The sequence below is a fragment of the Gossypium arboreum genome, chromosome 1 (genome assembly GCF_025698485.1).
Source record: "Gossypium arboreum isolate Shixiya-1 chromosome 1, ASM2569848v2, whole genome shotgun sequence".
Lineage (NCBI taxonomy): Eukaryota > Viridiplantae > Streptophyta > Magnoliopsida > Malvales > Malvaceae > Gossypium > Gossypium arboreum.
Window position 1 is genome coordinate 43112652 of NC_069070.1, and position 13724 is coordinate 43126375.

Sequence of the window (13724 nt, forward strand, 5' to 3'; positions counted from 1 at the left end):
TTACTCGATCAGATTAGAGAAACACAATTGCTAGATCGTATATTGTTAGAGAAAAGAAAAATGGTTCAAGAAGAATCAATTAAAGATTTTAGCATTGATGATCGGGGTTGCCTACGATTCCATAATTGAATATGTGTCCTAATGTTGTGGAATTAAAAGAATTGCTTTTACGGGAGGCACACGATAGTCCTTTTTCTCTACACCCAGGTGGAACTAAAATGTATCGAGACTTCGAGAGTTGTATTAGTGGCTGAGCATGAAAAAAGAAATAGCGGAATTTATGGCTAAATGCCTAAACTGTCAAAAGATCAAGGTGGAACATCAAGTTCCCACGGGATTGCTTCAACCCATTTCTATTCCTCAATAGAAATGGGAGTGCATAACCATGGATTTTGTCACCGGGTTATCGCTATCTCCAACCAAGAAAAATGTCGTATGGGTGATAGTTGACCGTTTCACGAAGTCGGCCTATTTCATCGCGGTTCGAATGGGTTGGTCTCTACAAAAGCTAGTTAATTATGTTAGATCGAGATCTCCGGTTCAGTTCATGATTTTGGAAGCAATTGCCTGAATTGCTCGATACCAGGCTAAATTTTAGCACAACTTTTCACCCTCAGAAGGATGGACAATCTGAACGTGTCATTCAGATTCTAGAAGATATGCTTCGGGCCTATGTGATTGACTTTGAATCTGGTTGGGAACATTATTTACCTTTGGCTGAGTTCATGTATAATAATAGCTTTCAATCAAGCATTCAAGTGGCTCCTTACGAAGCTTTGTTTGGCTAGAGATGTAGAATACTTGAATGTTGCTCTGAATTAAGTGAAAAGAAAGTAATTGGGGTAGAGTTGATCCAAGAGACAGAAAGTATAGTTAAGGTTATACGAGATAGATTGAAAACGACTTTGATAGACAAAAATCGTACGCAGATTTGAAATGCCAGGACATTGAATTCGCAGTGGGCAATAGAGTGTTTCTAAGAGTATCCTAGTGGAAGAAGGTTTTGCATTTGGGAGGAAAGGGAAGTTAAGTCCGCAATTTATAGGTCCGTATGAAGTCACTAAAAGAGGAGGACCTGTTGCCTATCGACTAGCACTACCTCTAAAGCTACAAATAATTCAAGATGTTTTCCATGTGTCGATGCTTAGAAGAAATAGGTCAGATCCATCTCACATCTTATCGCCAGAAGAAATTGAATTACAGTCTAATTTAACATATGAGTAAGAACCGGTCGAAATTTTAGCCCTTGAAATAAAGGAATTGCGTAACAAACGAGTTTATTTAGTCAAAGTCCTTTGGCGTAGTCATAATGTCAAGGAAGTGATGTGGGAGTCGGAAGAAGCAATGAGGTCACAATACCCTTACCTCTTTTCAGGTAAATTTCGGGGATGAAATTTCTTATGAGGGAGAGATTTGTAATGACTCGAAAGTTGAGGGATGTTGAAAACGTACTTCCAAGACCTCGCCTTTATGTGTCGAATTTAAATATATTAATATTATATCTTGGGAAATTACTTTAGAAGTTAATTGAATGTTAATTTGATAAATCTTAATTTTTAAGGACTATGTTAACCATGGAAAGAGAAAAAGTTGCTAGGGTTATTTGAATAAATAGCCCAATTCTTATGTTAGTCAAATAAAGTTAGTGGAAGCATATGAGACTAATAATTATAGATATATAGGTGATATCATTAATAATTATAATAGGATAACTATTATATATATATATATGAAAGAGAAATGAATAAATAAAAGTATTGAATAAATAATAATGGATAAAAGAGAGAGTTTGTGAAAAAGAAGGTAGAGAGTAGGATAGTGAAAATCTTTCTTTTCTCTTTGCTACCGAAAATAGAAGAAGAAAGGGGGGAAGAGATGATCAGCTATGGAGGTTGAATGCATGAACAAAATTGTAAGTAAAAGTTCATTCCTTTAGCATGAAATCTATGTTTTTGATGATATAAGATTATGAGTTAGTTTACCTACATGAAAATTTTGAGAATAAATGGAAATTATGGAAATCACCATGGATGAGAAATGCAAATGTTTGGGGTTATTTTGATGAATACTAAATGTCTTGATATGATGATTTAAGTATAAATTTTTAGGTAAATTTAGTAATATTGAATTGTGATTTTATTGATAATAATTCCTAGGGACTAAAATGTTATAAATTCAAAATAATATAGCTTAAATTGTTAATTTGGTGAAGTATAAGGACTATCTTAATGAGCTATTCTTATGCTGGAAAAATTTGGGATATATATATTCATTAAGTCCATTAAGTATATAAATTATTAGTGATATGAAATTGATTAGCAATAACTAGAAATTAGTTAAATGCTATAAATAAATATAGCAAAGTCTGATTTTTATTAAATATATGATGTTTGGGGTTTGATAATGAAATTATGAACTTTAGTTAAGGATCGAATCAATCAGACGTGAATCGTGGAAAAACAATAGTAACGAAGTAGCTAGCAACCTTACTATTACGACTATTCTGTTAAGGTAAGTTCATGGACTCGAACGTAATTTTATTTTTAATTACGATTTAAATTAATTAATGCTAAATTAGCTATCGATATAAAATGTATACATATTATGGAATTAATGTTAAGAAAAATGAACGAAGAATTTATGGAAGTAAACAATTGTATAATCATCGATATGTTCGACTAGCGCTGGACGCAATCTTCGTCAGCTTGTCTGACTAGTGCTGAGTACGTAACGTTGGTTAATCCGACTAGTGCTAGGCGCAATTACCGTTGGTTTATCCAACTAGAGCTAAGCTCAAAATCATTATTTTCCATATATCCGACTAGCACTGGGTGCAAATATTGTTGGTTTATCCAACTAGATCTGGGCTCAAAATCATTATTGTCGGTATATCCGACTAGCGCTGGGTGCAAATATTGTTGGTTAGTCCAACCAGAGTTGGGCTCACTTTCATTATTGTCGGTTAATCCGGCTAACCACTGGATGTCACATTATTCCTTGAATTATTGAGAAAATTGAAATCTTAATTGGTTAAGTTAGAATTCATAGTAAGAGAATTTGGGTTGTGGTTAGCTAATAAATGAAACCTATTGATGATAAATTGATTTTCATGTTATAGGTTAAATATATAGTAGGATCAGACTCGGCATCCAGTGAGAATCCCATCCTCAAAGCGAGTTCATGGCACAAAAATAGTGGAAAAGGTCATTTGGTTGAAAGTCAGGAACGTCAATTATCTATCTCACACAGAGCACAAGTACTTTTTGTGAAAAGTTTATCGCTATAAATTTCACAAATCGGCTTGATTTTCAAAATTTTAATTTTTCCTCTGTGACAAAAAACCATTTTCAAACCGGATTTTTTTTCCAACAAAATAAACCCATCAGCTAATTCTCCTCTTCACCAATGATAGCAACAGAAAAATATGGAAGCTTTCACTTCCTTTTTCTTTTTTCTTGCCTATTTCATCAATCTCTCTCAATATTTCCACTACTCACCTTAAGATTTTGATAAAATCTCTATGCAAACTACCTCATACACTCATTACCATCATCAATTTCACCAACTTCACCAATTTTAGCTTTGGTTTTATTGAGCTTTGTGAGAGAAGATGAAAATGGGAGTGAGAAAGCTTCAACAATTGTAAGAAATGGTTCCTTACACCTCTATTACTTGATATTTGTTGGGAAATTATATGAAAAAGCTTAGATAGAATTTATATTAATTACTAGTTATTTTTTTGTTTATGAGAAATGAGGAAATGGTTATTAATGGATGTTCAAGCTTGATTTATCATGGAATAAAACTTGTAGAGGCTTGATTTAGTGTTATAAAGCATCCATTGATGTAATTAAGTGTTAATTTTGTTAATAATAATGTGAAATTCCATTGCATGATGTGTATAATGGAACTCTAAAATGTGGAAGAAAAGTTATGAGTGGCTACGTGATGTTTTGTTAGTGAATTATGAGAAATTGAATTATTGTCATGGAAAAATTCTAAGCATGTTAGGGAATTATTGAACATGTGTGAACCATGCCACTAGTATTAAAAGGTTGAATAATGTCATTATGTCCAAATTATGTTAAAATGTAAAGTCCTACTTAATGTTGATAAGAGTCTATAGAAGCTATAATATGAAAATTGAAAATTGAACATTGAAAATTTGTATAAGGCCTAATTAACAATGTGAAATGAAATGTATATATGTGAAAGCACTTGGGTGCCTAAAAGTAGTGTTAGGCAAATGAATTGCTGCCACATTATTAGATATGAAAACTGAAATAAAAGAATCTAAGTGACTGTAAATCATGTTTATAACCGAAATGAACATGTTATGAGAAATGAAACTGATTGCTAATTTCTGTTTTAATGGCGTGAGCCATGTAAATTTCAATGATTTCTAATAAAGTGGAAAATGCCATGTGATATTTACTAAATTCTGGTAGAGTGACAAATGTCTCGAGAAATTTGTACTAAAATTGAAAATTAAAATGAAATGGAAAATTGTAAATCTTTTGATAAACTGAATTAATAAAACAAAGTCTTAGTAGCTTAGTGAGTTAGATAGGATATGATTGGCATGCCCATAAAGGACTTCTATTACTAGTACTTTGGTAATTTTATTATTAGTGCTTCGGTACTTCTATTACTAGCACTACAGTGCTTCTGTTACTAGCACTTCAGTATGATACTGTTCTAATCTTCGGACACTAACGCCACAATGTTTCTATTATTATGGTGTGTTGGCTAGTTAGCCCAGAGCATCCAACCTTTGTCTCTAAGTCTACCCAAGTCGTAGCTAATTGCAAACTAATTAATAAGATTAACCATGAACATAAGGAAAAAAGTACCAATAATGGTACGTAATAAAAAGCTAATAAACTATACGAATTGTAAAGAACCGAATGGAAATATAAGCCACCAAGAAAGTGGTGTAAATTAACAACTTAACAAATTGTGGTATGATTGAAAGCCTTAATGCGTTATTAAGGTGGGTTAGTAATTGTTTAAGACCTTGTGATGAAAATTGAAATTGAAATTAAAATTGAAAGGTAAGATTCATAAATAAATCAAATGTCAAAATTGAAATATATGCATAATAGAAATGGCTACTAAATCATCAAGCTATAAGTTGAGGCTTAACTTGAATATTCACATGAAAGGGTTAAATTAATAGTGTGGCTTAAATAAACTTAAAACGATGATTCATCTTGTAACACCCTTAACCCGATTCGATTAACTAGATCCAGATCTTGGGTATTGCCACATGAATACAGGCAAGAGCTTAATCTACTTATACAATTTACAAATAATTACATCTTACTTAATTACAAAATTTCAAACTAAAATACATAAGTATATACAACTACAACACGTGGTAATTAAATTACAATAATATCAAAATTGAAATCCTAATAAATTACAAATATTCCAAAGTATGGATATCTAGTAACACCTAAGTCTTTGGATATGCCACCAAACTTGCTCTGTATGCATAATAACCTGATACTTCACTTATTGGCGTAGTGTTGGTATCGTCCTTCTTGGTGCAGACCCATATAATCTCACCTGCAACATAACATACATAGATAGTTCATAAGAACTTAGTGAGCAAAACATTATTTACCTGAGTCATATTTGCACACTGCAATTGATAGTCTATATAAACAGTCTAATCATCCTTAACCTTTAACTTTGTCTCTAGTGAATACTTTCTCAACTTTTATTCCTTTCCACTCATCTGTGACTATACTTTACCCCGAAACCATTTCCTTTTCTTAACCAACTATCTCCAATACATCGCTTACATCTTTTAATCTCTAAGCCATCACCTAATCACAACTCAAGAAGAAACACATATGCAGATCACAAATGCTTCCTTTGAACATATAAATTCATATACTTAATCAAAATACAATTTCAATACTAACTCATTACTTCTCAATCTCTTTAATTCACTATTTTCAACTGAGTCTTAGCCTTATAAAACTTCACCATGTAGCCCATAAGTCTATTTTCCTAGTTGGTTTTACTAATTACATTTAAGAGCCATACAAAATACATTAATCGATTTAGTACCTAACCCACCATAAAGAATATTTCTTGAAAGTATGCCACTGAGAACTTTATTAGAATGTGTCTCATATCAATCCATTCATAATTCGCCACCAAGGTTATCATATCAGATTTCGCTACAAAGATCATTTCTTTAGATTTCACCATAAAGTCTTTTCTTTTCAGATTATCGCTAAAAGGCCATTCATTCAAGAGTTTTCCATAAAAGTTACTCTTTTCAAAATTCACCATAAGGCCATTCATTCAAGAGTTTGCCACAAAGGCTACTTTTTTTCAAAATTCACCGCAAGGTTAATCATTCAAGAGTTTGCCACAAAGGCTACACTTTTCAGAATTCACCACAAGGGCGATTCATAAAAGTGCGGCATGAAGGCATTCCTTACAGAGTTTCCCACGAAGGTATTTCCTTTCTTGATGTGTTTACAATTTGGATTTGTTGAAACTCACATTATGTGAGGTTTTCCCATCTTCATCATGGGAAACGCAAAGAACCTCATTAGGTAATCACCATCCTTTAGTTTCTTTAGAGGGTGCCATGGTCATAGACTTTTCCTTTAAGGTTCATATCAGAGATCATGTTTTTAGTCCCGATGGACCCCTTTAGACTCCACCATAGTGAACAGGCACAAACTTACTTGACAGACCCTTCATGCACTAACACAATCCACATTCATCTTTAAAGCCACAATTTACTTTTAACAGAGCATACCCATAGCATACATCTAAGACACACATACATGACCAAACCTCAACATATTAGATTCCATACCATAACATGCATTATTTCCTCAACATTCATTCATATAATTGCATGAATATCATACTATAATTTTCTACTTTCGGTTTCATTGTTCAACCAATTTCTACAGAGATATCTCATATGAAGAGTATTCATGCAAGAGTTAAGACTCACATAAGCTTAAAAACTCACCTAATTCTCACCTACTGTAGTTCAAAACTCCAGATCCAGACTTTCATCGTGCAATCAGCAAAAACTATTGCTATAGAACATGGAAACCCATCAAGATCTATTCATATACCTTTTTTTTCCATTATTTCTAACATTGGAAATCCCCAATAAAGGACTTATATCTTTATCTTACTAATATATCAGATCTAACATACTACTCTTTCACATGTAGAGTCATAAATCTTACCTTAACATGGAGTAATCACTGGTAAAGATCCATATCTACATCTCATGTTTGAAGAAGAAATAAATACTATATGTTCTTTAAGATTCAGATATTAATACTTCTTAAAGAAGGAAGAAGAAAAACTCCCCCTTTTTCTATCCTGAATATATATAACCTAGGCCCTTAGTAGAACTTTACACATGTCACAACTTTCTGAATTGCCTTTATAAATGGATTACAACCATGAAAACCCAATATTTTTATTTCTGGTTCATTTTTCTAATTAGCTTCTAACCAAATCATCCACAACATAACTTGCATCGTGACTTAATGAACTAGGCATACAATACCTTTGGCGATAACCCTTACTTACAAGGTCTTCAACATTTTTACCAATATCTTCTTCTTTACGGTTTAATACATTCTAAGAACAATTCTTACATAATATTCTAGTATCTACTATGTGCCTAATCTATACGCCAAAACAACAATTGGGTGGATAGGTTACACCTCATAAATTACTCTCAACCTACTCACTAGAACTTAGAACCCGCCAAAACTAGATGTTACACATCTAAAGTGTTCAAAGTTATTAAAGGCATAGGATAAAGTTTGATTATCCTTTTTACTTACTGAGCTTTATAGCTCATGTGTTAGTTAAGGTGCGGACTTGCCAAAAATTTGCTATGATAGCTAGGGAGCATCACATCACCCGACAATCTATAAAGTTGTTTTTCAAATGTTAAAGCGTAATTTGTATTATGTTGTGGCATGTATACAAAGTCTTGTGATGAATATAAATATTGTAATTTGAATGGAATGTACTTAGGGCATCAACGTGTATAAATATGCTTATTTCATATTTCAAATAGTACTTGAAACTTGGGTTATGATGTAGTGGTTGAAGGCTTAAGAAATTAGTTAAAATTCAAGAATGTGAAAAATTGTAAGCAATTTCAATATCGCTTGAGCAGAAGCTTGTGCCACCTAGGCAATAGCTTAATGAAATTAATACTAACTACATTACCGCCTGAGCGATGGCATGAACTTCATGAGTGGCTACTTAGTGCAAAAAAAAAAAAAAACTCCAACAGCGCCTAGGTGAGAGCTTTGGCTGCTTGGGTGACAACTTAACATATTGTTACACCTTTTTATTTACTTAATTTCTTATAAATTCCTTAAAGATTTGAGTAACATTTAACAAATTAAGTAACATACCTATATTTTACAAATTACTTAGTTCTTTTGTTTTAATTGACACTATATGATTTTTGAACTTTGATTTGAAAGCATAAAACTCATTTTAAATAAAATTAAATATTTTTCCATAATTTTATACAAATTTTTTATCCCTTATTTTCTTAAATAAAGTATTGGTTTTGCTCCGAAAATGTCTCGTTAGCGTCTCGTGTTCATACCAACCATTGGGATAAGCAGAGGGCGTTACACATATTATGCTAAAACTTGAGATTTAATTCATATCCTTAGTTTTTTTATATAATTTGGCCATCTACTTTATAATTCCATTATTTATTTTAAACAGTTAATAATGTTAATTATTTCAATCAAAATGTTGACATAATTTTTAAGAACACTACAAAAAAAAATTATAATGACGAGTTTAAATGAGTGTTTTAAGGAAAAATCATAATAAGTATTTTGAAAATTATTTTTATTGTTAGTGATTACCAAATGAATATGTTTTTAATTTCAAAATGTAAAGTTAATATAAGATTGTAACAACGATAACAATTGGACTTAGATTTAAAAATCCAAATATACAATGTGTATAAAGACTTAAATATATTTTAACCTTCCATTATTATTATTTTTGAAAGCAACAAACTTTATTAAACTTAATCACGAATTCAAACTGAAACCTCGTTCCAAGTCTTATAATAAGAAACAGAAATAGACAATTTAGAAAGCTTGTGAGCTTCTAAGTTATTTGTATGTCGAGTCCAACAGATGATGAGATAAATCCTTCATCAAAGTAGTTCCTTACAATCAAATACAATGCAACCAAATTTCGACCAATGATCATCAACCGATTAAACAACCCGTGCAACATCTTGTGCATCCATCAATTCAACACCAATTACTTCAAGGTTAGTGCTCACCCATCTCAGTCCTTCTCTTAGTTCCACTGCTTTATCAACTATGCGTGAGAAGAAACCAGTAGAGAAAATTTATATAACAAACAAAAATGTTCCATTATGATGCTTGAACATAACGCATGCACCCAATTTACACTCTCTTTCAAATATAGCAACATCAACGCAACATGTCCGTGCACCTAAACTTGTACTCATAGTAGCGTCATCAAGACCAAGTTGGTTATCTTCAACCCATAATTAATTTACCTTTCAAACCATAATCTTTCCATTTCATTACCATTCAATAGATCATAGCATCATTCAAATTTATATAACAAAACACGTAATTAATTAAGACATTAACAAACATAATAAACGTAATACAAACTTACCAAAATACAATAGCTATCAACACTCAACGTTACTCGACGACTTTTTCTTTCCGGCGATTATCAACCAACTGATCCGTTTCTTGATCTAAATATAATAATTTATTCAATTAACCAATTCAAATACCATAAAATACTAAAATTCACATAGTTGACCCTTAATAATCATTTTACACTTTTATCCTAAACTTCTAGCTTTTATTCAATTTAGTCCTTAAACCCGAAACTTTCAAATTTATTACAATTACACCAATTTCATGCTAGCTGAATGTTCATTTGTACCATTACAGTCCATATTAAAATTTCACAAGAATTTCATGTCCAATTTAATATTTTATCAATTCAGTCTTTAACTTAAAATTAACCAAAATTACTTTACAAAATAGTCCTGTTCAACTATCAAGCTTAATAATCTATCATCAAACTTCAAAAACATTATAAGTTCATCAATGGCATAACTTAAAACATTTAACAATTTTACGAATTGGTCCCTAGGTTAGCTAGATTGAGTTACAACGATCTCAAAAACATAAAAGTACTAAAATAGGATCAAAACCGATTTACATGCAATGGATAATAGCTAGTCGAACATCCAAGCTCACAAAAATGGTGTTTTTTTCATTCAACATTTGGTGGAGATGAATTAAGGAAGATGGCAATATGTTTGTCTTTCATTTGTTTTTGATTTAATTTTTAATTTACTATTTTACCCTTTAAAAACCATTAAGATTTCTTATTTAACAACAAGCCATGACTGTTCACTTATTTAACTTATGGTCTAATTACCATATAAATCCATTCAATTATGCTTTCATTACTATTTAGCACAAATAAACTAATAGCGATTAACTTTTACGCTTTTACGATTTAGTGATTTTTACTTAATTAACTATCTAAACGTTAAAATTTCCAACCAAATTTTAATATGACTCTATAATAACTCTGTAAATGCTAAATAAATAATAAAATACTAACTGACTAATTGAAATCGTGGTCCCAAAACCACTGTTTCTAACACCACTAAAAATGGGTTGTTACATCATAACCCTTGGCAACCAGGGATATTTACGAACAATAATATTTTCACCCGTCCTAATGTGTCATCATAACCCCGATACTAGCAACTTATTAACACTAAAAACTTTTCTCCATATGAAGTTTGGATTGGACCCTAACCTAGTTGACAAGAAACCCCTCTACAAAAATATTTAGCTTTGAAAATTTTGAAAATGATAGTACTAAGGCACAATACAAATCTCTACCCTTACTTTGCTAACATAGCTAGGTTAAAATTATAGGTTACGAAAACCTATTTTGTCATCGACTTTCTTCATACACATACAATTCCATCGAAACCAATGAATATTCTATCAACTATCCCCTTTTGAACCCTACCCAAAAGAATTCATTGTTCATTGAAGCTCATCACATAATGAGATTGGAAAAAGGAAAACACTCATGCAATAAGTCGAAATAGCTTGAAGCAGACTTCAAAAGCATTTCTTTCCCTATTCTAAACAGAAACTAATTATTCCAATTTTGGGTTTTCTACTACATCTTATCATAGAGAAATGTAAAAATGGACCATTTGCTATCAAAGATGGTAACCCTTAGATACTTGCAATGCTCAAAAGATGCATGAACCCCTAGATACTTGTTATGCCAATCTTGATCATTCACATTTGGTTTGAAGAAAATTCTTGATTTATTAAAACTAATAGCTTGACCCAAGGCATGCTTATAAGTGTACAAAATCTCTTTAACGCCCTAACACTCCGCCTCATGTGCCTTAAAAAATAAAAATGCATCGTCCACAAGAAAAGATGAGACACAGTAGAGCCCCTACTACACACCTTCTCTCCACTAATAATCCTTTTATGCTCAACATTTAGAAAAAGATAAGACAAGCCTTCTGCATACAAAATAAACAAATATGGGGATAACGAGTCCCTCTGTTGAAGCCCCCTTTGTGGTGTAGTAGGCCCAACTTCATCATCATTCAAAAGAACATAATATTTTACATCTGTTACACACAACATAATCAAATTTACCCAATCTTGATTAAAACCCATAGCTCACATCACAACTTGCAAAACCCCTTAATCAGTCCTATCATAGACCTTATTGATATCAAATTCAATGTAATAACACCATCTTTTCAACCTTTCTTACCCTTCATATGGTGCATCAATTGAAAAGCCACTAGCATATTATCAATAATAAATCTTCCAAGAACAAAAGCGGCTTGATTATCTCCAATAATACAAGGAAAACTTTATATATATATATATATATATATATATATATATTTGTGAGGACCTCCAACATAATCTTATACATAACATTATATAAAGAAATAAGTCAAAGGTTTTTTTTTTAAAAAAATAGGATTACTTATATTGGGCATCAACAAAATGAGAGTATTTGTAAGTGTCGAAGAGAAAGAACTTGTAGATAACCACTTTCGACTAGATGCCACCACATCATCACCAATCAAATACCAAAATTTTGGAAGAAAGTCGGATTGATCAAGTCGTCAAGACTCGAAGCTTATCTGGATGCATAGAAAATACCACATTCTTAAATTACTTTGATTCAAACAACGCCATCAACATAGCATTAACCACCTTTGAAACCTTACTCTCCACCAAATGAGTAACCATACCTTATCTCTTTGAAAATGCATCATCAAATAATTCCAAACCATCTTTACCTTTTACCACCTCACCTCTATAGTATCTTTTTTCTTCCTAGCACTTGCGAAGGCATGAAAATACTTGGAATTTGAATCCTTAGCTTTGAGCCAGAAAAACCTTAGCTCGTTGATTCCACTTTATTTCCTCCTATTTTAATAAGGTTGACAACTAGATCTTTAAGTGAGCATACTCTTCCCCATCAAAATTTGACCCCCACTAACAACCCTCACCTCTTCAATGGATCCATCAACTATGTCTTATTCTCTCATACTTCTCTGTCAACATTTTTGCCCCCTTCATCTAAATAAGTACAACATGTTAGCTTTTACTCCATGATGCCAATCATACCCCTATCGCACCAACTTCTCTTGATAGCATCGGTAATGTAATGGTGCGCCAACCATTTATTTTCAAATTTAAATCTATGCCTCTTTTCTTTTCATAGAAAAATCTTAGCCACTCAATTTATTTTTTCAAATTAAATCTTTGCTTTGTCATCAATACCGCTGGCTTAGTTACAGTTTCTTCAACATTTTTCCGTAGTTTTTATTTTATTTTTAATTTCAGTCCATATTTTTATGATTTTTGTTGTCTAGTCTATAATTTTTATTTTACAATTTGATAGAAATAAATAATAATGTAACGTAAAGTATACAAGTCATACTAATTATGTCATAATTATATATTTATTTGTTTTAAATATTTAGCATTTAAATTGAATTTATCATTAGCATACAATTATTGGGTTTGGATACAAAACTAGTATATAAATAAAACATGGTTTATCTGTTTTTGTTGAATAAAGAAAATGTATAAGAAGAAAAGAAGAAGGGAGAAAGTCAACTGCAGAGAGAATTAGGTGAATTAGAGGGTGCAAGGTGAAAGCAGACAAATGTAGTTGATGTTAGAAAGATCAGCGCCGTCCATTATCCTACAACCGACGGATCTCGAGAGAAAAGAATCAAGGGTGATGCAGTGAATGAGAGGAACACGTAAAAGAGGATTTATAGGTTTCCGTATATGGAATTTGGAAATAAGGAATTTGAATTGTCAATTCAATTTTAGACCAAAACTCCACCCCCCTGCCTCTTTAATCAAATCAATCACCTTATTTCCTACAAATATTATCTTGAAATAAATATTAATATAAAAACTAAATAAAGCATTCAATTATTCTTCACAATTTTATTTATCTATATACGTTATTTTTGGTTAAATAGAGTGAATATGACGAAAAATTTAATTGACTAAATAGGTTTTTTTAATTTAGGAAAATAAATTAATTTTTTAAGGGAGTATGTAAAAACGTGTTCAGATAAACCTTTCTGC